At 44.7% G+C, this 24,775-nt stretch overlaps 1 protein-coding gene across 8 annotated transcripts in view; it reads right to left on the bottom strand.

Annotated features, from left to right (window-relative positions):
* Positions 1-23,069, bottom strand: part of MAPK10 (mitogen-activated protein kinase 10) — a 238,103-nt gene extending 215,034 nt beyond the window's left edge. For 4 of the 8 annotated variants that reach the window (XM_083571509.1, XM_083571504.1, XM_083571508.1 and 1 more), the window contains exon 1: positions 22,278-22,376. The gene's annotated coding sequence lies outside the window, so the exon portion shown is untranslated. Of the gene's footprint in view, positions 1-22,277; positions 22,377-22,587 lie in introns of those variants that run through there. The other 4 variants (XM_083571505.1, XM_083571506.1, XM_083571512.1 and 1 more) reach the window with 3 other exon arrangements.
* Between the last annotated feature and the right edge of the window lie 1,706 nt (positions 23,070-24,775).

Raw genomic sequence — 24,775 nt, 5'->3', positions numbered from 1 at the left:
GAGCTGTCACAGTTGATGGTGCTGAGCATATGCTGCAGACTGCTTACTCAGAAGTCGATTTGCACATCAATGGAAACTTCTGTACATGAGTTGCTCACTCTGGATTGAAGTGCATCATTTTGCAAGCGCCACTGAAGAAAAAACAATTTGTGCCAGCAGAGCAGCTTTAGGACCCCAGTGTGCATTTGCTATTTTCTTGCCAGATGCAAATACAGGGAAATCTGTGAAATGCAGGCCAGGTTTGCTAAATTAGGCACAATTCATTGCATGTAAATTGTTATTCTAATGAGCATCTTCTCTGGATTTATGGGTTATTGTCCCTCGTGAAGCGCAGCTGCGTAGGCTCTTTGCCACATTCTCATGCCACGAATGGTATCTAGAATACACTTCTCTCCATGTGACTCGGTAAAAAGTATAATCGAATTAATTTTGGAGACAACAGTAAATCAGGCATTCATAATGCCGTAAAAAATATCTGGGCATTCACTGATGACTAAAATCTCACCCCAAAATTAATGCACACGTTTTAAATAGCGTTATAATTTGCAATTAAGCCATGTTGATCTATTTTCAGGAAGAAGCTCTGAAAGGAATTTGTACTTAAGAGCTGAGGCACATCTTAATGAGAATGTAATTTCCACCCCTTTCCTCTAGCTGCTTTAGCTTCTTACATTTGGGTAAGTAAATACATTTCCACCGATTCCACAATATGGAAGCCATTTACTTCCTATTAAGTGTAGTGAATTATGCATGCATCGTTAGGTGGCCCTGCTGTTTGCTGCTGTCAGGCACCCAGGTACAATAGGGTGGAAGCAGAGCTAGGAAGGTCTCAAACCACAACGCCCAGATCTCAGGCTCCACCACCTTACCTTTTGTGTTACCAAAACTCTGTTTTCATTTCCAGCCTGGCAGACTGAGTTCTCTGCTTTGTGGTTGCCCTCTAGACTCCTCCCTGTCTGAGCATTCGGTCAGCTTACCCCAAGGGCAGAGGTGTTTGATGGCCCAGGGTAGGGAGGGGAGAAAATTCTGGGAATGTAATTCTTTTTTTTTTCTTTTGGCGGAGGGGAAGTTCTAGGAATCTGCACACACACACACACACACACAATTTTTCCAATGGAAAAAAATGGACATTTAAAGAGTATATTCCACAATACTGAGCTAGATGGACCAACAGCCTGGTTCACAGAGCCTCCAAGTGCCCCTATTTTCCAGGGACAGTCCCAGATCTACAGAAGCCATCCCAATTCCTGATTTGATCCTGGAATGTCCCGATTTTCTTTAAGACGTCCCTATTTTCATCAGAGAAATGTTGGAGGGTGTGGTAGGGCGTCCCTATTTTCACTGGAGAAACATTGGAGGATATGGAGTTATGCGGCCCCTAGACAGCCCTGAATAGGGTAGTTTTTTAATGTTTATTGTTTTACTATGTTTACATATACAGTCATACCTCAGGTTACAGATGCTTTAGGTTGCGTTTTTTTGGGTTACGGACTGCCGAAACCCGGAAGTACTGGAACGGGTTACTTCCGGGTTTCGGCGGTCAAGCATGCACAGAAGTGCTAAACTGTGCTTTGCGCATGCGCAGAAGTGCTGAATCGCAACCCACGTGTGCGCAGACGCATCGCTGCGGGTTGCGAACGCTGCAGGTTGCGAACGTGCATCCTGCACGGATCACGTTCACAACCCGAGCATCCACTGTATATATATGCTGGAAGCCACCCAGAGTGGCTGGGGCAGCCCAGTCAGATAGGCGGCGTATTATTATTATTATTATTATTACTACTATTATTGAATAGGATATCTCTATTTTCATCAGAGACATATTGGAGGGTATGGTCTTAGTATAAGGCAGCTTCTAGATTCCTGTTCTGTTGCTTTATGGTCAAGGCCATGAAGCTTTCTGATTTCACACCATCATCTTTCAAGTTTCCACAAAGAGGAAGCCAGCACTCCATGCGCTAATGGCCCTCTGAAACATGTTCTCCCCTCTGTGTTATCCTGCACAGCTCTTCCGAGCAAGCACATACACATTGCATTGCACGGGGTTGGACTCGATGACTCTTGTGGTCCCTTCCAGCTCTACAATTCTAGGATTGAAGTCTTGGGTGAAGACTGTGGCCATGTGGCCTATGTGACTGCTTAGTCTGCTGTATAGAAGATGTAAACTGTGGACAGGCAGCTTTGTCATTAAACTGGACTTGAAGCAAGCAGCCCTTCAACTCGAAACAGAGAAATAGTCTCTGATAGTCGTTCCAAGATAGTATTTCCCTCTGTAAAGGAGACACAGTCCCACCCTAGTGTGCCCTTAAGGTTCTTAATTTTTTAGTAGAGTTCTTGGAAACTGAACTTACAACTCCCTGTGGTCAGGTCATTTCATTTTCATTTATTTCATTTTTTTTTAGCTCTCTCACCATCACCCATGGGTTCTCCAGGGACAAAAAAGCGAGAGAAGAAAACAAGCATTTTACATGCAAATAGCTGTTTGCCCAATCTAAGCAGGCTGTTACATATGCAGATAATTCCCTGATCTGCAGGGATAAATGCCAGGCTGGAGAGGAAAACGAAGGATTAGCAAATGAATTATTTACATGTCTTGCTCGGGAGTTTTAAATGTAAAGTACAAACATGGTTGCAAAATATGGACACCTGTACGTTTCCGTTAGCAAAACGGGGGTACATTTTGAAGTCCTGGCAACACATTTCGTTCTTTTAGATTACTTAACCTATAATTATCATACCCTCCAACATTCCTCAGATGAAAATAGAGAAACAGAACCACGACACCCAGTACAAGCCCTCTACCATCCTGAGAAAACTCCTTAATCCCAACTTCATTTTATTTTATTCTTTGGTAGATCTACAAAAAGCAAAACATACACACCAATAAATAAATTTTAGCAAGGGGCTAGATTAGACACAGATGCACAAAGCATTTTTTAAAAAAAAAATCAAGACTCCTTGCGTTCTACTCCTACTTTCTTCCTGCCAAGCCCAGCTCTGCCTGCCGCTCAGAGCCGGAGTGTCACAGCTCTAGTCCTTGTGGGGTGTAATCTACTGGGAGCAGTCAAATACAACATTCCTTGTTTTCCTAGTGTGGACATGCAAGGGAATGTTTGGTCTAGCCAGTCGAAACTTCCTGTTCCTCCTGGCCTGGAGCAATCTTCCTTGCATGTGACTAGTGGGTGGGCATAACCTTTCCAGACCTGGTAAAAGGCCAAGTCATGCTGCTACCTTCCTATTTTCAACCTTCCGGTTCGTCCTGCCTGCTTCCTGCATCACCTGGACTGGACTGCTGGCTGCCACAGCAGTCCCCCAGGTCATCTCCCATATGGGGTAAACCTGTTTGTACACGTTTGTAACTTTAAGCCTAAAGCCTGCCTTCAAGGATCACACTGTGCTCTGCCTGATTGTGAGTAAACTTTTTTTTTATTGCTTATGAATACAGTCATACTGAGGCATCTGATCAAGGCCTGTATTTTAAAATGAGCTTAAAGATATATTTGCAAATGTTTGTATGTTTAATGCCAGGCAGAAACCAGCTGGCTAAGTACTTTGGCAGTTGTTTATCTTCCTGCTCTCCTGGACAAGGGCCCCCCTGATTTATAGCAGTAGCAGGAGACAAGTTTCTCAAAGTTGTAAAAGGGAATTACAGGCTGGGAGCAAATGTTACACTGACCCTACATATTACAGAATACAATCAAGCTGCAAAAACACTAATTAAGAGTTGGTAAATAGTAAGATTTATTGTTTAACAGAAAATAATACCATGTGCCTCCCATCAGACTCTAGCCATATTTTCCTAAGGTTTAAGGTATACTGAGAGAGTTAAAGGGCAATAAATTTTGGGAAGAGCTAATGGGAAAAGCAGCTGGCTGGGAAAGGAGGGTGTAAACTGAAGAGGCATCTTTTGAAGCTGTTTTTACTGAGTTCCTTTTTACTTTGCAAAGGCCTTTTCTTCTAAAAAGCTATCTATGTTATGTATGAGATTTGTTGGCTTAATGCAATTATGCAAAGGATTTAGAAAGTAAGAAATGTTAGATTCTTATTTCATTGATGGTGTGTGAGAATGTGAACCCAAGATCTCTGTTTAGATAGAATTTAATACCATGAGCCATTTGTTTTAGCCATTTGTTTTGGAATGCAGGGGCAACAGGGGCAAAAGGTGATCTGGTAATTAAGGTGCCTTGTCGAGGCAAATGTAAGATATATGGCTACTTGTCTGCCATTTATGGATAGAAGGAAATATAGCTCTTTGTCTCCCATAAAAGGTAATAGGAAATGGGTGTATCTTTTATGATTGGTTCTAGCAAACAGCCAATAGGAATTTCAACCAGGCTGATTGGACAGAGGCAGCCAAAGGAGGAGCAAGGGGGCTGGGCTGAGGAAATATAAGTGCTGGCCATCAGGGCTGGAGTGGGCAGAGCTTTGGTAACCATATACCACTGTGTCTATCATTTATTTGTCTGACAAATAAATTATTATTTTAGTTTCTCTATTGCTGCGTTGAATATTTCATTCCAGCTAAGCATTAACCACAAGCAGGGTGCTACAATACAGACGGGTTACAGACGCTTCGGGTTGCGCAGTTTCGGGTTGCGCACCACACCGAACCTGGAAGTACCGGAATGGGTCACTTCCAGGTTTCGGCGCTTGCGCATGCGCAGAAACGCTAAATCACGCTTTGCGCATGCACAGAAGCACCAAATCACGACCCGCACGTGTGCAGACGCAATGCTGTGGGTTGCAAACGTGCTTCCCACACGGATCACGTTCGCAACCCGAGCGTCCACTGTATAAGACTGTGTGTCTTTATTCTTTTAGGAGGGATTTAAAAGGGGATCTTACCAGGAACATACAATTAAATCTGAGGGAGATAGAATTGCAAAATAGTAAGAGGTTCTAACGAGCCTGCAACCAGATTTCTGCTGTGCGTGAGAAGGGGAATGTAAACTCTGCTATGGAAAGGAACTTGCTAGCACAAGTTAGGAAGGATACTAGCAAACAATATATCCTCTCCTGCCACCCTGAACATTCCCACAGTCCTCAGCGGTGCAGCCTTTCCTTCTCCTCGCCTAATCTGCAGCAGCCACTATGAGCTCCCCAAGGGAGGAAGCAGCAGTGGCCATCGATAGGCAACATGATGCACCATCACCACTACTGCTTGGGACAACCGCTGGCTCATCTTTCTCCCCAAGCTTGGCATCAGCCATGCTGGCAGGGGAAGTAGAGACATTCTGGGATCAAATCAGAAGCTGAGGTGGCTTTCACAATTCCGGGACTGTCCCTGTAAAATTGGGACACTTGGAGTTTTAATTATGTCTTTGCAGTTAGGAGAATTGTGTAATGTTAACAGAAAGTTAGAACTGGGAAACTCACAAGGAAGCTATGTTAACTACCTGGCAAATGATTGTACAAAGGTAACATTTGGTGGGAAGAGGGGGTTGTTCTGACATACAGTGGTACCTCTGGTTATGAACTTAATTCGTTCCGGAGGTCCGTTCTTAACCTGAAACTGTTCTTAACCTGAGGTACCACTTTAGCTAATGGGGCCTCCCACTGCCGCTGCGCGATTTCTGTTCTCATCCTGAAGTAAAGTTCTTAACCCGAGGTACTACTTCTGGGTTAGTGGAGTCTGTAACCTGAAGCGTTTGTAACCTGAAGCATTTGTAACCCAAGGTACCACTGTATTACTGGGCCTGACCAATCCAAAGGCTGCATACTGCCAGTTGCATGGACTGATGTTCTGTAACTCTGTTCCCAAACGCACCTCATGAGGTTCTTGGGACAAGCCCTCCAGTTAGGAAACAACTCAAGGTTTGCATTACAGAAGAAAATGTGTGGAATTCCTGCAGCTTGCTGGATGGAACAATCAACCTTCCTCATGAACGCTTTTCTGAGGGTACTCTCAGCCACCAGAGCAGAGAAAATGCCCCATGCATAATCACAGGCCCTCCAAGGGACCCTATTTTCCAGGGACAGTCCGTTTTACAGAAGCCATCCTGGTTTCTGATTTGATCCTGGAATGTCAAACTTTTCCTTTGGATGTCCCTATTTTCATGAGAGAAATATTGGAAGGTATGGTAGGTCATCCCTATTTTCAGTGGAGAAATGTTGGAGTTTGTGGAGTTATCCGACCCCTGAGCCATCTGAAGGCAGCCCTGTATAGTGGTACCTCGGGTTACATACACTTCAGGTTACAGACTCCACTAACCCAGAAATATTACCTCGGGTTAAGAACTTTGTTTCAGGATGAGAACAGAAATCGTGCTCTGGCGGCGTGGCAGCAGCAGGAGGCCCCATTAGCTAAAGTGGTGCTTCAGGTTAAGAACAGTTTCAGGTTAAGAACGGACCTCCGGAACGAATTAAGTACTTAGCCCGAGGTACCACTGTATTTGGAAGTTTTCTTAATGTTTTATTGTGTTTTTTTATATATTGGAAGTCACCCAGAGAAGCTGGGGCAACCCAGTCAGATGGATGAGACAAATTATTATTATGGAATAGGACGTCCCTATTTTCATCAGAGAAATGTTGGAGGATATGCAATCGGAAGTCCTTGCACAGAACTATTATCATTATTATTATTATTCCCATCTGACTGGGTTACCCCCACCACTCTGGGCAGCTTATACTTTTGGTTAAATAAAACAAACACAGATACAGTAAAAGCTGCCATATACTGAATCAGACCATTGGCCCATCAAGCTCAGAGACCTTCCAGGGTTTCAGACAGGGGATTGCCAGAAGATGCCAAGAATCAAACCCGGGACATGATGTTCTGTTGTGGAAGCTTAAAGGCCACAAAATCTCTTGTACTACAATTTGTGTGGGTTAGAGGCTAGTCCACCAGATGCACAAAGTGTTCTCCTGACTTGGTAAACGGAAAGGATACGTGGGTGTTGTAAACAGTGGAGCCAAAATTTCCACACAAAGCTCAAATTTAACTACAGAAGATAAATTCAGTGACTATTCATAATAGCAGTAATTGGCAATAAAACACTCTTCCTGGCTTTGCTCTGGCAACGTTAATTTAACACCTGTAGTGAGAGGTACATCTCTGATCTCGATTAAGCTGGTATTAGTATTTCATTCCCACTACAGGCATTAAATTAACTTAACAAACCTAGGAAGAGAGTGTTATTGCCAATTACTGAGAAATTAGGAATAGAGCTTCGCACAAAAATATTGCCTCTCGGCATTTGGTGGCCTTTTGGCTCCACGGTTGTCTCCAACTAGAGTAGTAGTTACTCAGAGTAGACCCATTGGAATTAACAAGCCTAAGTCATGTCCATTGATTCCAATGGGTGCAGGCTATCATTGGATACAATGCTCAGCCTTTCAAGTGCCACAAAACTCTTTTTCCTATGCAGCACAACAGATAAATATAGCTAAATCCTGTTCCAACTTCCAGTTGCCCAGGAACTAGAAAGTAGAAGGATAACACATCCCGGCCTCTACCACCAGCTGAGGGTACCAGGCCACTGGGAGGAAGAGCAGTGTGACCATGTGCCCTGCTTTGTGGAGGAGAACCCTCCATTTGAAGGTCTGTGCAGTCCAATTTCAAAGGTAAAATAACCTAAGAACGCAGAGCAGCAGGGGTTTTGAAGTTGCGCTGCAACCCCAGAGTCAGCCACGACTGGACCTAATGGTCAGGGGTCCCTTTACCTTTACAACAGTTAGTTCGGGGCACGGGTGGCGCTGTGGGTTAAACCACAGAGCCTAGGGCTTGCCGATCAGAAGGTTGGCAGTTCGAATCCCCACAACGGGATGAGCTCCCGTTGCTCGGTCCCCGATTCTGCCAACCTAGCAGTTCGAAAGCACAAAGTGCAAGTAGATAAATAGGTACCGCTCCGGAGGGAAGGTAAACGGCATTTCTGTGCCCTGCTCTGGTTTGCCAGAAGCGGCTTAGTCATGCTGGCCACATGACCTGGAAGCTGTACGCCGGCTCCCTCGGCCAATAAAGTGAGATGAGTCACGACTAGACCTAATGGTCAGGGGTCCCTTTACCTTTACCATAGTTAACACCTGAACAACATACTGGCTACAGCATTGCCCATTAGTTGTATGGGATTTCTATTTCTATTTCTATTTAATTTATAGTGTTTTTCTCCTAACTCAGCACTTAGTCACATAAATTAGTACTTGAAACTTTTATGCAAATATGCATCCTCTTGTTTTGCAATGAGTAGGTCCCCCCACCAAAGGCAAAGGCTAGGCTGGCCCCATCCATCAACCAGAGACGAAAGAGCTGCAGGGGGCTTGCTCCCACCCACCCTCTCCTGCCAGAAATAACACTGAGTCAGCTCCTCTTACCAGTTCCTCTGGGACTGCAGAACCAATGAGCATCATGCTGTGGGCCCATCCATTTGCCAGAAGACTAAGGTCTGCTGGGTTATGTGAGAGTGCATGGAATTGAGACCTTTTATATATTACTAGGACGCAAGTGGCGCTGTGGTGTAAACCACTGAGCCTAGGGCTTGCCAATCAGAAGGTCAGCAGTTCAAATCCCCGCGACGGGGTGAGCTCCCATTGCTCGGTCCCTGCTCCTGGCCACCTAGCAGTTCTAAAGCATGTCAAAGTGCAAGTAGATAAATAGGTAGTGCTCCGGCGGGAAGGTAAATGGCGTTTCCGTGCGTTGCTCAGGTTCGTCAGAAGCGGCTTAGTCATGCTGGCCACATGACCCGGAAGCTGTACGCCGGCTCCCTCGGCCAATAAAGCGAGATGAGCGCCGCAACCCCAGAGTCATCCGCAACTGGACCTAACAGTCAGGTGTCCCTTTACCTTTATATATACTGTGTATTTTTTTGTATTATCACCTGCTTCTTCATTTGATTGAAAGGCAGGGAATGAGCCTTCAAATTAAAGAAACAAGCAAGCTATCCCAATTCCACACAGAACCAGGGCGAGCAGAAGAGTCTTGGGAGGTTATTGGCTCAGCTGCTCTCGTTCTACACCTGAACCCCAGAACTTGCGGAGGGGCAATGTGCCAAGTCCTTCACAACCCTATTTCTGTAACCTTGCACTGGGTTTTCGGTATAAAGTAGAAAGTGAAAGCAGGGGTCTCATCAAGCCCTAGTGTCTCAGCATTGCGAAAAGGAATAAATGCATCCCACACAAAAAAGAAGGCACCGATTTGCATAATATTTACATGTGCTGATTTGCATATTGCCAACCCCCCTTCCCTCTTATGGTTCTCATCTTTAAACTGGTCTTACCACTAGGCAGCCCTTCAAAATGAAGGACTCTTCTCATGACCACCCATTTTAGTTGTGGTAAACCATGTCTGATCTGGACACTGCTGCCTCTACAACTATGAGAGGTCCTTTTTTCCTCTTTTTTAAAAAAAGAAGTTACTGTAGTTCTGCCAGATGACTCAGAAGTAGGCTCAGAGAAGTTAGTCTGCCAACAGCATCTGAGTCTTCTTGACTATGTTCTCTATAGTCATCACAGCCATCATAAATGTACCCTGCACCGCCAAAAAGTTGCAAATCAGGAGTTCCAAGCCATCTTCAAAATTATTCTATCTTGCAGAGATGCATGCCAAGAATTGTTTTTTTAAAAAAATTGTGTTTTTCTGCACATCTTGTTCAGAAGCTTCTCCAGCTATTTATATACAGTAATGAGAAATTTTCTCCTCCCCTGTGACCTACACATGCATACCTTGCCATTACTATTGAGCGCTCAATAGCTGTCAAACACATGGGACCTCTGCTTGATCCCTTGCAACCTTGCAGATTGTTTTCAATATTGAAACTGTGGCAATCCTTGTGTATTTATGCAAATGTATTTTTTAAAATAAACATGGATGCCACCTTAACACATTGGCGGCAAATAGAGAATACTTTGGAATGCCCAAAGTATCATAAAACACACATCAAATTGGCATAGCAAATTTAGGGATAGCAAAATAGAAGCGACAACAACTGCATTAAAGCAATTAACATGCACGTTGTTGTTGTTTGCTAAGTAAATAGCAACCATGGGGTTTAACGGCTCCCTACCGCTCTCCTGAGAAAAGTTACCTCTCCCAACATCTTTTTGCATTTCAAGGGAAGCTTTCAAAGGGAAGCAACTATTGGATTGAAGTAGGTGGTTTTGGTGAAGAAAATTGCTGTTTACATAACAAAGAAATTGTGTGTACTAATTGCACTCACATAATTGATGTCATATCTAGCCTGGCCCTTACAGAGCGCTTTAGAATGCTCAAAGTATTTCACATTCATGATCTCAGTAATATCTCCAATCAGCATCATTAACTCCGTATTGGAAGTATAAAGCTGAAGCCGTAAGATCTTAGCTTGCCAGATGATGTGTACTCAAAGGAGGAGAATTTGAACCAACAAATTATTGGTTTACCACTCAGTCTTACCTGCTGCCAGTACTCTGATGATGATAACTTGCCAGTAATTTAGCCGAAGGGTTCATTTTAGATTTCTTTGCACCTACTGCAAGCCTGGTTCATGTCTTACAACTTTGCCCCTCCACACGTAACATATATTTAACTCCTACAGTCTTTTTGCTTATTCTCCACAAAAACCACTCAGATCACACGTGCCTTAAGGTGAGCATCATGTGCACTTTCAAGTGTTGCCTACCAAATATTGGAGGCCACTAAGATTCACCTAGCATATGACCAGGATCACAATGCCATGGAAGGGACAGCCATAAACCAACATACTCAAGTACACCTCGGTTTTAAAAACAAAGGACAAGCCTGCTGGATCAGGCCAATGGCCCATCTAGTCCATCATCATGTTCTCACAGTGGCTAACCAGATGTCTGCAGGAAAAAGCCCCAAGAAGAAGCATAAACAAGGGACCATAGGCTCAGTGAATACTTTGAAGGCAGAAGGCCATTTACTCAATCCATGGCATTTTTAAAAAGGCTCAGGTAGCGGGAAATACCTCTCTGAAGACCCTGGAGAGCTCATGCCAGCAAAAGGAGAAAATGCTTAGCTAAATGGACAAAGAAACTGATCCGGTAAAAGACAGCTGATGTCCCTAGAATGATATGAATCAGGGAGGGGAGGCAAGACAAAGCAGGTTACACAAACACAACAGATTCAACTCAAAAGCAACCATTGTGATGTTTGGTTTTCGGGATAGGTGGTGGTGAATTAAATCTGGAAAATGATGCCCTTTCTCCAAGAATGATGGAGGAAATGTCCTCTCCAAAATAACTATAAAACTATGTTTAAACAAAAACAAAAAAAACCCACTAATATAACTAGCACAGTTTCTTTTCATCCTGATCTGCCTTCCTGTATAAACCACCTTCGCATCCTCTGTATGAGTACTTCAAAGTAAAACAAGAACATGAAAGCAGGCTGTCCTGGAACAAAGCAATGGTTTATCTTGTCCAGTTTTGTCTGTCTAGCAATAGTCAACCACCTGCCTCTGCAAACCTCAAAGCACACTAAGACAGCCTGCCATTCTTCATAGTTTGCATCCAGAAATTGATCCAAATTCTCCTACTGCTGGATACTGAGGGCTCGTTTAAGCTATCATGTCCGACCCTCCATTAGTATGTCTGATATCATATACCCTAACAGCAAGCCCATTCTCCAAGTGCCTGTGTTTATATAGCCAAAATGGTGCCATGCATGCAGAAGAGGGGAGGTATTATCAGGCCTCAAGAAACCCCAAGATTCCAGAAGTTTTAAAAAAAAAATGTTTCCAAAAAGACCATTAAAGAATGGGGGAGAAAAACAATTCAAGATAGACCATGCATGCTCAGTGGGCATGCAATATTGACTGGCTTGTGGGGGAAGAAGAGAAAATTGGAGGAGAAGAAATGGAATGGCATCTATAACAATATCCTAGAAGGGAGCATGGCTGGATGGCTGGAGGAGAGGAAATGGAATGGCATCTATAACAATATCCTAGAAGGGAGCATGGCTAGATGGCTGGCACACTGAGCAGGAGCACTCGACGCTGATACACTGTGTTGCTGGTATTCCCTGTTCTTTGATAAAAGCCATCTTAGCTAGAGACCATCATGACACCTATGGTTTGTTCCAACTATGGTTTGGCATTCCCGAAGTGAACATCACATAAATTCTCCTTCCACTGCCTTCATACCTTCCCAACTCTTCCTCTGTCATAACAATAGACTGGCTATATCAGAACCAGGAAACTATGGTCCACACTTGTCTTCCAAACCATGAATTCTGGCTGGAAGGCAAGCACAAACCATCCTTTGCCAGTTCCGGTGTAATGTCAAACTGTGGTTTGCCATGAAAGGAAGTTAAATGGAATGCACAAGGGGAGGCTGCAGAAGCCCAAGGCTCGTTCACATAATGAAAAAACCATGCATGCTTGGGAAGCAATATTTTTTCTTTTGTTCTGGCATGAAGCTACTGCCAATCAGTTCCACGTTCTATAATTATGAGCTCTGCAATTATGAGACGGAAAAGAGAAGCACCTTTCGTGGTATTTTTGCACTTCTGTCATGTCTGCCCTCTGTTGTCTCTTTTTTTGTTCTCTAAAATAGGAAGTCCCAGTTCTTTCGCCTTTCCTTGACGAGAAGGTTCTGCAGCCCCTTATCATTTCAGTCTTATAATGAAATTACAGGAAAGGTCCTAGATGACAAGCTGAAAATAACATAGTTGTCATATTGGAGGCATTTTTAAAAGGTGCCTTTGAAAGGGTGGTTTCAATAGAATCTTCCTAGCGGGTAGCATTCGTTTCACTGGAGCACATCACATCTTGTGAGACTCCTTCATCACTCTAGAAGGGGTTCAAAGGCGTCTCTCTTATAGCTGTGTTCGGAAATGATACAAGCCAGCTGGCGATCAAATCCCAAAAGTTAGCCCTAAATCACAAAGAAAAGATCCACAATACATAGCTATTAAAATTAGTTTTAATTCTCCTAGCTAAATAAAGACGGGCCACTGACAAAGCAGATAATTGTGTAAGAGAGCACAGATTAAGAGAATACTTGCCATTAATGCAATGCTACCATACCGCAGGACAGTACAGAAGTACATTAAAGATCCTTAACGTGCAGCGAGTCCATTAAAATACAGTCTATATTTTTGGGAGCTGTCACAGGCATTTGCTTATCTTGGTAGCTGCTCTTAGAAAATGTGGCACAGACGCGAAACTTTACTATATACTATTCACTACTTGGTTCACCATTTTATGTATCTGTTGACAGAAAAGCGCAGTGTTGAGAACGGATAAATGAAATACCATTGTTCTCCTTGATGGGATCTACTACTGCAGGAATAGAGAACCTGCAGCCCTCTAGATGAGAAGGCACATTGGGGAATCAACATCCGTTTGTGCAACTTGCAGTAGAATAGAAGGGATCTCCCCATTTCCCATGGTCTAGCAATGACAACAACTAAAAAGCTCTTTCCCCGCTACATTAGATTGCTGAAATAGAATGCCTTGGTTCTGGTTCAAACATTCCTAGACTCAGAGACATCTTGTCCCTAAATTCCTATCACCTGTCTGCCCACCTGAACCGCTGTTCTCACCTGGGCTCCCTTCATTCATTCATTCATTCATTCATTTGAGAGCATTTCTATATGACTTAATATTTAAAATCTCGAAGCGGTATACAAATGGATGGGCATAAAGGCAGTAAAAGAATATAATAAAAACAGAAATTTGGTGATAACAGGGTACAATGTTCTGGGTAAGAGAAAGCCTGGGCAGAAAGATATGTCTTTACAAGTTGCCTGAATCAACTGATGAATGATGCTTCAGGGAAGAGCACTTCCAGAGTGCAGAGGTGATAAACACCCACTTTGGGGGGGGGTCACTACTTTGTAATATTATGAAGGGTGCATTGGCATGAGTTACATTTCCCAGATCATCTAAATCAGGGTTTCCCCAACTTGGGTCTCCAGCTGTTTTTGGACTACAAATCCCATCATCCCTGGCTAGCAGGGGCAGTGGTCAGGGATGATGGGATTTGTGGTCCAAAAACAATTGGAGACCCAAGTTGGGGAAGCCCTGAATGATCTCACAGGTCCAGGGGTTGGTGGTCCATAGGTAACCTGTCTCCGAGTTGCTATGGGGTTGATAGGTTAGTAATGAGACACTGAGCCAAGTCTGGTAGCTAATCGGCAGCCAGTTCAGTTCCCTCAGCACAGGTAAAACCTGTGTGTCTCCAGGTGCTGCACTCAACTACCTGGTAGCAGCATTATGTTAGTAGGTTTCAGGGTTCTAGGGGTTTTAAGTAGATTCCACAAGTCTGAATATATTCCCATTTCTGCCCCAGATACTTTTAGGCTCCCAGTTCCCATCAGCCCCAGCCAGGAATAATGGGAGTTGTAGTCCATCAACATACAGCAGATCGCAGGTTTCCCCAACCCTACATTTACAGAATTATTTTATATTTCCATGGCACCACCAGTATGTGTGGCAGTCATACAGACCCTTGCCTTTCAGGTACTTACAATCTAAAATCCAACATGGCAGTGGCAGCAGAGGAAGGAGAGAGATAAAGAGCTAGAGTTCACTGTGGAAGAATCTGTGTTCAGACATTTCAGTGACGGATCAGGACTAAGGGGTTAAAGCCTTCACAGAGGAAAATGGGTTTTATTAAGGGATTTGAAGTGAGGTGGTATAGTCCACGCCAGGGTTAGCTGACCTCTGCCCCTCCCAAAGAGACAGGTGTTCTGCTCATCTCAACAGTTTGTTATTCCAAGCCTTAAAAGGCACCTGAGCCCGTTACAAGCTTCACTCATCACTAGTGTCCTTTGCAAATAATTACTTTGTGGCTATAATCAGTGCCAGGTTTATGTGTAAGCTAAACAAGCTATAGCATAGGGCCCCAGTCTTTTGAGGGCCCCAAAAAAATTTAAAGGAAAAAAAAATATGGATGTACATTTCCAAAATATAAGATAAAAAACAAAGAAAATAAAACCTACATACAGCAACAGTGTTTTGTGTTGTATAGGCTCCTATGATGTAAGTAATGGGCACCGCCTGCTAGCCTGCTCCCTAAAATATCACTGGTTTGCTCATTTCTATATACAGTGGTACCTTGGTTCTCAAACTTAATCCAGAAGTCTGTTCCAAAACCAAAGCATTCCAAAACCAAGGCGTGCTTTTCCATAGAAAGTAAAGCAAAACAGATTACAGTGGTACCTCAGGTTAAGTACTTAATTCATTCCGGAGGTCTGTTCTTAACCTGGATCTGTTCTTAACCTGAAGCACCACTTTAGCTAATGGGGCCTCCTGCTGCCGCTGTGCCGCCGAAGCATGATTTCTGTTCTCATCCTGAAGCAAAGTTCTTAACCCGCAAAGTTCTTAATTTCTGGGTTAGTGAAGTCTGTAACCTGAAGCATATGTAACCTGAAGCGTATGTAACCCGAGGTACCACTGTAATCTGTTCCAGACTTTTAAAAACAACCCCTAAAACATTGTACTTCACTATTAATATACTTCTTAATTGTATTTCAGTTCAACAATTACTTTGATAAAATACATATTTTGTTATGTGCAAATGGCTTTAGATACCTATTAGGTCCATAAATTACCATATAGCATATATTCAACACAAAAAAAAAAAAAACAACCAGTGATAATTTGTTGTTGACAAAGGACAGCTGAACATATAAAGGGCCCCATTACCTTCAGTAGCTTAGGGCCTCATCAAACCTAAATCTGGCTCTGGCTATAATTGAGCAGATTGAACAAAGATGTGCTCTACCAAGCTTACATTCCCAGCATGTTTGCACCCTCTCTTGACGACGTCTACACTGGCTTGGCCATGCCCACAGAAAGGGAGATGGCAGGATCCCCAAGGACGTTCTCTACAGGGAGCTGGCTTCAGGCACCAGGCCCATTTGGCAGACCAACTCTGCTATACAAAGATATCTACACCGTGGCACAAAGGATGGCAACATCAACCCCACTGTGTGAGAATCCCTTGCAGGGCCTTGAGGCACTCAGGTTGTGCATCCATAGCAGTGAGCAGAGGAGGAATGAAAGAAGAAACGCCATGGTTCATCTGCAGCAGCACAACCAGACACATTCATCTGCCCCAACTGCAACAAAACATGCCTCTCCTGCATCGGTCTCTACAGCCACAGCAGGCGCTGTAACTCTCCGACGGTTTGAACTCACCCCCAAAGAGGCACTCCTCCATCGTTTTCTGAATCAGATGGATGCTAATGACATAACTGAGCATCTGTACACCCCTCAGCAGTCATCTCCCATGAGTCAGTGTGTTTGGACTATATCTCCCATCATCCTCGTCCATTGCCCATGCTGGCTGGCGCTGATGGGAGTTGAGTCCAGCAACACTGGAAGGTTTGCAGGTTCCCAGCCTGTTCAAATACAGGGTTCTGAAGTGCTTTATTCAGTGTCCATCACAACTCGGAACAGTGTTCTTATGGACTTGCCTTACACTGAGCCAGGCAACTCATTCCTCTACCCAATATTGTCTGCTCTGATCAGGCTAGATTCTCTGTTGCAGTGCACCTCACCACTTGCTTCCTCTTGGCAAAGAAAGGCACTCCTAGGAGCCACACTCAGCCACGAGATAATCACTGGTGCCAGACGATTCAATACGTTCTGTGCCTGTATTGGCTGACACAGCAACACAACACAATGAGCCAGCACCATCTGTACTGTAGGGGCTACTGACCTACCTTAAAAGGATTACAAAGGTGGATACTACTAGCCCAGAGATGGAAGGAAGAGACAACTCCAACCAGAGGAGAATGGCAAGTTGATGGACTATGCCAAAATGGCAACATTAACTGGGAAGCTCAGAAATCAAGAAGAAAAGAACTTTTAAAAAGAATGGGAAAGGTTTGTAATTTATATACGAGACCATTGTAAGCAGGTTGAAACATTGGCAGGATTTTAACCACGCTAACGGAATGTATGGATAATTTAGAAAGACAAAAATTGGAGAAGTATTGATATGCAGGTGAAAATATTATTAATATGGCCCATGGAACGGATGGGGGGGGAGTCAGGAGATTCAAAATAATCTCGATATTTGGATTCTGAATTGGTTTTTGTTGTATGTTTATATTTTTGAAAATCAAACAAAAATTTATTTACAAAAAAAGGATTACAAAGGTCATATATGCAACGTACCCAGAAATCAACTGATAGAGAGCAGTTCAAAGAACAGTGGCTCTTGACTGTTTTTGAGTCACAGCCTACTTTGGGACTCTTATAAAACCTAAGGACCCCCTCCTCCCCACATAAAAATGCACATAAACACATCTACGCAAAATGTCGCATGCAATTTAATTTCTCGCATTAGAATAATATTTTATGTTTTCTTGGGTTCATGGACCCCAGGAGCCTATGCATGGACTTCCATCCATGGACAACAGGTTAAGTACCCCTGATCTAAAATGCTACAAAAAAAAATGCAAAGCAAAAGTGATTGCTTGGTTCTACGAAGATCCTTGTTCTGCAAAACTAAATGGCAGCCTTGGCTTAAGACCCATCTAAATTTACAAGAGCGGAGCAAAAAAATAGGATTCAGCATATTACTAAGATCAGCTCCCCACCTCTGTGCCATTTGTTCCTGCTCAGTTTTTTGGAAGAGGCTGCAAAAGCAGCCTTGGATATTCCAGGCTACAGAAGTCTTGTGCTCGAGGGCTTTTTGCTTGGCTTTCTTGGCTACCGTTAAGCACTGTTTCCTCATTACAGCGGTTTATATACCTCTAAAAGAATATTTCCTCCCAGAAGCCTCCCTCTCTCTACAAATGGTGCTAAAGTAAGCAAAAAAAGAAGAAGTCTTTGCAGCAAAGGCGGCCTTATTTCTGATTAGTATGAAACCCTAGCCACTTTGCAAGGCTTTTGTAAGTGAACATGCCTGTAAGAATGCTGAATATGGGGAGAAGAGAGGAACTTGATGGCAATTACTGTTAAGAAGATGCCAAGAGGATGCGAAGAGAAGGTTTGTGCTGCTGTTACATTGCTAAAGCTAAGCAGGCCTCAGACTGGACAGTACCTGGATAAGAGGCTGCCTGGGAACCCATTTGCAAATGTTTCTTATTCTGGTTTATTGAAGGAGCTTAACTTTCCTTCCTGCCCCTTGCCCCACCCTGCACAGTAACTCAAGAAATCAGAACACACACAAAGCTACCGAAACATCCATTCCAAGCCTTCTATTAATTTTGTAATGCTACAAGTACATTCAGCGTTTTAAATTTTAATTTCCATTTCCCCAAACAGTTAACAAAAGTTTTAGAAATAAGAGGGAGTATTTAGATGGATTACACCACATATGTTAGCCAATTTAGAGCAGCTGCAGAGGTGTTTTGTTTCCCCAAAAAATAACCAACACAGGCAGGGCAGGATGCTAAAACCCTGATTTAGGCACTGTGGTCATCTCAGAAGAGTGGTTATTTGTTCTTTCTACCTGATCGTTGAATAGCAGTGCAATCTTGTGCATGTTTACTCAGAAGTAAGTCCCACTGTGCTCAAATGGAGCTTAGTGCTCAATATGTTAAGCTTCAATAAAACTGTTTTGAAAAATGGAGCTTATCCCCTTGTAAGTATATTTCAAATCGCAAGATTAGGCTACAAGTATATGAACACTTGCCTGAGACTAAACCACACTGGAACGCAGCAGGGCACACTTGTACAAATGCAAGAGTTATACTGTACTTCCATTTAACATGGATAGGATGGCTCTGCACATATATATGTCAGGAGCCGCCTTCTATAGATCCCAGATATTGGTCCATCTACCTCAGTGAGGCCTTCTCAGAAGTGGCGCCCTCCCTATGGAACACTCTCCCATCAGATGTCAAGGAGATTAAGAACTACATAACTTTTCAAAGACATCTGAAAGCAGCCCTGTATTGGGAAGCTTTTAATGTTTGATGTTTTATTATGTTTTTATATGTGCAGGAAGCTGCCCAGGGTGGCGGGGGCAGCCCAGCCAGATGGGTGGGGTATAAATAATAAAATTGTTGTTGTTGTTGTTCCCAAGCTTTTTTGGACCGCTACTCCCTTGGTTCCATAAACTCATCTCCAGTGCCCCCTACCCTATAAAAAGCATTAATGTACATTTCCGAGCACAATTCAAAGTGTCGGTGCTGAACTTTAAAGCCCTAAACTTGGTCCAGTATATCTGAAGGAGCGTCTCCACCTCCATCATTCTACCCAGCCACTGAGGTCCAGCGCCAAGGGCCTTCTGGCGGTTCCTCACTGCGAGAAGCCAAGTTACAGGGAACCAGACAGAGGGCCTTCTTGGTAGTGGCACCCGCCCTGTGGAACGCCCTCCCACCAGATGTCAAAGAGAACAACAACTACCAGACTTTTAGAAGACATCTGAAGGCAGCCCTGTTTAGGGAAGCTTTTAGTGTTTGATACATTACTGTATTTTAATATTTTGTTGGAAGCTGCCCAGAGTGGCTGGGGAAGCCCAGCCAGATGGGTGGGGAATAAATAATATATTATTATTATTATTATTATTAAGGACAGCAGTTTGCACAACCTACTAAAGAAGTTTGGGAACTAATGGCCTAGCTCCAATATTGTCTGATCAAACTAAGAGCAGCTCTCTGGGACTTCTGCTATTTCCAAGCCATGGGATCCTTTAATCAGTGTTTCCCAAAACTTGGATCACCAGCTGTTTTTTGGACTACAACTCCCATCATCCCTAGCTAGCAGAAGCAGCACTCGCGGATGATGGGAACTGTGGTACGAAAAAACAGGTGGAGTCCCAAGTTTGGGAAATGCTGCTTTCAATGGAGACTCTCTCTAGGATCTTATGCATTCTGCTGCTGGCCCTCCTACCTAGGCAGGAAACATGGGCGATATCAGGATCCTAGCAGCTGTGACTTTTCAGGATGTTCCTTTAATAAATAAATAAATAAATAATAATAATAATAATAACAATAACAATAATTTCAATTTAAATCCCAGCCTTTCTTCAACTCGCTTAACTTCATGGGAAGGAATTAGGCTGCAATATTGACTGGTCCAAAGTCAGGCAGCAAATGGAGACTCGGACAGCAACAATCTCCTTGGCCGAGCCCTGACACACTGCCCAAGATGCTACATCAGCCTGTTTCCATCTGTGCTCTTCCATTTTTGTCTCTCTTTTCTATGCAGGAGATTCAACCGACTGATGCCCTCTGAGTCTCATAGCACCCCCAGAATTCTCTGAAGGGGATAAGGATCTTTCAGCAAATAGCAAACAAAAACATGCCCCCAAAACCCCACATATAAGGCCCTTCAATGTTCCCCAATGAGAGCTCAGTGTGTCCTCAGATTTCCCCCATTCTGTCTGCAAGAATAAGAGTGTGAGTTTGCAGTGTCTTTAGCAACATTTTTTTTTCCTTTTCGGTGATTGACCTCTGTGCTAGGAAGCCATTAAATAATGGCTACAGATATGCCAGCAAAACACACACACTCATCCCTTCTGGGAGCCGCTCATAAACAGCCTCTCCCAGCAAGGAGGCACGTAGACACACACACATCTCTCAAACAACAAGAGGACCGGTTTTGCTTTTTTCTTTTTTTTTTTTTCTAATAGTCAGCATGCAAGCGGAGCCGGCCAAAGGCAGCAAATGTTTCTACCTTAAACGCTCCTCGCCCTTTCCCAAATTATTCCGGCATTGCCAAACCCCTCTCCATAAGCCACAACAACAACAATAATACAGGGCATTTGCAAAACAATATATGCTCAGAAGCAGCAAGGCAGAAGTCCATCTGGGAGAGAGAGGGGGGGAAGGGGGCAGGTTCCCGATTTAATAGCTCAGATCACACCACTTCTGCCATTTGTTTAATAATAATGTGGGGGGGGAGGGGGAGCCAGGAAATGAGCCAGTATAATTCAGGCTTGTCAGATGCTCTATTGGCATATCTTACCCTAAGGGGGCAGCCCCTGTTTCACATCATTGGTTCTCCCTAGCATTCCTTTGTTTTGAATTTTGGACCCAGCAGCCTTATGGATGCTACATTGGGGATGGGGGACGGGCGGAGAGAGGAATTAAACACCAGGGAAGCTGCCAAATTCAAGCACACTGCCAGCAACCGTTCCCCCCCCCATGCCCCTTTCCCAAAGATCCTTTGCTTTTCTGCCCTCATGTTGTTCGAACGGAGCCTGTTTGCATGTGGTAGAGCTCAACACACAATCACTGCCTATCTCCCTTTCCTGTCAACAGCAGGGCAATCTCCTCAACACACCCCCATCTTTACTGGCCTTGCATGAGGCGAGAGGCACCCAGAAGCAGCCAATACAGTCAAAACAGTGAAAATATCAGCCAACATAACACCGCTCTATCTCACCCCCAGTTTCCCTCTGGTCACCTTCATCTGCCTCCCCCTTTAAAAACTGCTGGAAAGGAGAGAGACCTGGCTCTGCATATTACAGGTTTGATCTGCCTTTCGTAAGACTCTAGGAAAAAGTCGCCGGCTGAGCGGATGCAAAAACTGCATTGAAGAAACTGTGAGGGGCTATGCAGCAAAAGGCGCCCATGTAAACAAGCCTATAGTCAGTAAAGGCTGAGGACATGCACACACACAAAAGCAGAAACACAAAAAAACAGAACCCCCAGAAAGACGGATCTGCATGTTTTTGACCTCCAAAAGCCATGCAAACTATACACATCTTTTAATAGGGCCCGCATTGCAGAAGGTGGAGGGGGAAACAGTACCCAAAGATTCCATCCTATTGTAATAGCCGGGGCTGTCAGAAGCTATTTCCGTAAAGCTCCATTGATTTCACTGCAGTCTTTGCAAGAATTTGTAGGATGTCCCCTTCGCAACACACAGCCAAGCTACTTTAAATGGTACCGTCTGTAAACATGCACCACTTCGTGTGAATGGGGGGTGTTATGCAAGACAGTGGTGTTTCGCTTAAGAAATGACTTCCTGGGGGGGGGTCACTCCTCTCTCTCCCTTAAGGGGGGGGGGAAAGAAGCTTGGAATTTTCCACTCCCACCTTCGTCCCTCAACCATCACCCCACATACGTATCCCATCAACATAGTTTCCAAGAGACATCTACTTCTCATTCCTTTCCACATCCATCTGTGACGGGGGATGGCGGTGAGAGCTTTGGGAATTAGGGAGGGGTGCCTTTTTGAAGAAGCGTTAAATAAAACCCCACGCATAAGCTCTGTGACACACACACACACACACACACACACACACACACCAGCCCCCACGCAACTGGATCTAATGTATGGGCATGGAGTCTTCCAACAGGAATACAAGCCACCGCTATTTTGCAGATGGCACGGGGATGGCAATGTTTACATCCCCCCAGCTTGCTAAAAACAGCCTCCCCGCCTGCTTTGCGCCTTACCCATCACCTAAACCCTGCCAATACTAACCCAAACACAAGGCGAAAGATGCTGCTCCAGCGCCGCCGTTCCTGCCTCCTTCCCTCGGTGAGCAGTTTACTTCATGAACCTGCCTTTCCCTCCCCCTCCCTCTCCCCTCCCCCCCATACACTTCTCCCCCTCCCCTTTATTATTTTTAAACAGCGAATCAATATTCATCACCCCACCTCCTCACAAAGACGGGTCGGCGTGTTGTTTGTTGTGTGTGTGTGTGTGTTTTTTAAGCCCACCCCAACGCGCGGACCTTCCCCCCCCCCCAGCTTCACACAGCATCCCCAGAAGCCCGGCGCCCATCACTTACCGTTCCGTGCTGCGGACTAGCCTCTTGAACGCAGCAACCTCTTCCCCCTAGCGCCGCGCGACCTTAGGTGGTCATTGGAAACCACATTCCCAAAGCGCAGGAGAAGATCGGTGGGTAGGTAGGTGGTGGTGGTGGTGGGGTAGCCAAACGAGGAAGGAGGGTGGGTGGTGATGGTGGTCGGAGGGAGGGAGATCTGGAGAGGTTGATGGGCAGGTGGCAGCCAGGAGACCTGGACCAAGGTGGGAGTTGCGTGGGAGAGGGTGGGGGGCGCACGAAACAATCGGAATGCCCGGGATCAAAGCGGCGGAGGCGCACAAAGCGAGGAGAAGCCGGAAGGGACGCGCGGGGAGGAAAGGAGGAGGAAGAAACGAGAGGGACGGCGCCTTGCTGAATCACCCTCTTTTACTGTCTGGAGACCATTGTGCATCGTGATGCTGGCTGTACCATTGTGGAACCTACCAGAGGAGACAGGCGGAGGGCTTGGGGAATGGGGCTGCCATGGCAACGGGAAAGGAGCGCTCGTGACGTCAAAGCGCAGTGAGGTCTCGGGAGGAGGGGTGGGGGGCGAGGGGTGGGGAGGAGAGAGAGGGAGTCTAATCTGCAGCTCTAGCTATTGTATCTCCTGGTGAAATCAGGAGGGAGGGAGAGAGAAAAGCAGGCAGAGCAGCCTGGAAAAAAGCAAAGCTGAATAAGCTTCTGTGATGGTTTATCAGCAGCAGCAGCAGCATCTGTAATGTCAAGCTGAGTGTGCGCGGAAGGGAAGCAGGAAAGGGGCCTGGCTGCGTGCAGCAATGACCTCTCTCGCCCGGCATTGGCGCTCGAGCATCAGGCAGACCCGAGAAACCTGCTCAAGCCTCGCACTGAATCTAAAAGGGATGGAGGCGTCCAGGTTGACTTACCATCTCCAGGGACCCTCAGGTTCCCAACAAGCCTCTTTTCTCTCCACTGTGTTTTCCAGGCCTTGTCCACTTCCAGGTTTCGGCTCGACAGATTTAAGTGGCAGGCAAAGCGCATCAGACTTGCACCAAATGCATCCTGGATATCTGGAGGGAAAGCATTTCAGAGCAACATCTCTGTAAGACAAAAGCAGCACCTGTCTCCTTTTATGCCTTCCATCCTGGTTGTTTTCATCCCCACACTCTAAGATGGGCCTCAGCAAGGTGCAAAAAAAAAAAAAATGCAGCCCATACGTGTTTTGTTTTGTTTTTAAAGAGCAAGCACAACTGCAATTCTGTCCCCTGAATTTCACAGCCTGTGGATGCACGATAAGCAGGAAGCAGCTGCTGAAATTCCTTTTCCTATACTGCTATTAAAAGTTAGAACAGGGCTTGCAAATGTTTTAAAACGAACTAGGAGTTATTGTATTAACTACCATGGCCCCCAAAGCAAATGGCTCATACTTCAATCTGGACGCTGTATCGCTGAGATGGCTACTGTGTTCTTTGTTTTCAGGAGCAGTCAATGGTTGCCCCATCAAGAGCAGCAGGTGAAAGCAGAACTGAATAATGTTGCAATGCATCAGCTGTTCCCAAGAGCTCCTCTAGTTTAGGGTTCCAGACAGCCAATGATGCAACTAGGATACTCCATTCCATCTCATCCTGGTTTCCCTTTTTTTTTTTTTCTTTTCCAACTGAACCACAACTTTCTGTGGCTCATCTTCAGTCCTCATTGGGCTTTTGTTAAAAGTATGTCCCATTTATTTATTTATTTATTTATTTTAAAAAATAAAGATATTTTGCAAACTGTGAGAGACCTTCAAATGAGCTAATGCCTACTAATTGCTTCTCAGTGAGCTAAATTTGGCTCCAATCCGGTCGGCACTCACACCTGAATTCGCTGTTAGTGGGAGTGATGATCAGTTGATATAAACCTTGTGGGATGTGAAACACAAGAGCAGTCAAGTACAACATTCCTAGAGTGAACATGTTTACGCATGGAGAGAAATGTTTGTCCAGCCAGCAGGTAAACTTCCTGTTTCCTTCTGGGCTGGGACAGACTTCCTCTGCATGTGACTAGAGGTGGGCGTGGCCTCACCTGTGCAGGTAACGACAAAATCACAGGGCAGGGCAGCCATCTGTCTCTCTGTGACTACTTTCATCAAAGAAGCAACATCTGCTTAGCCAAAGATGCTCTCTCAAAAGGACTGTCTCCTTATGAGATAGTTTCCAGGTGTATGTTACTTTTCTAA

This window comes from Podarcis filfolensis, assembly GCF_964270895.1.
Source record: "Podarcis filfolensis genome assembly, chromosome: 9".
Classification (NCBI taxonomy): domain Eukaryota; kingdom Metazoa; phylum Chordata; class Lepidosauria; order Squamata; family Lacertidae; genus Podarcis; species Podarcis filfolensis.
Note: the sequence above shows the minus strand (reverse complement) of the source record. Positions and strands in the feature narration are given on the sequence as shown.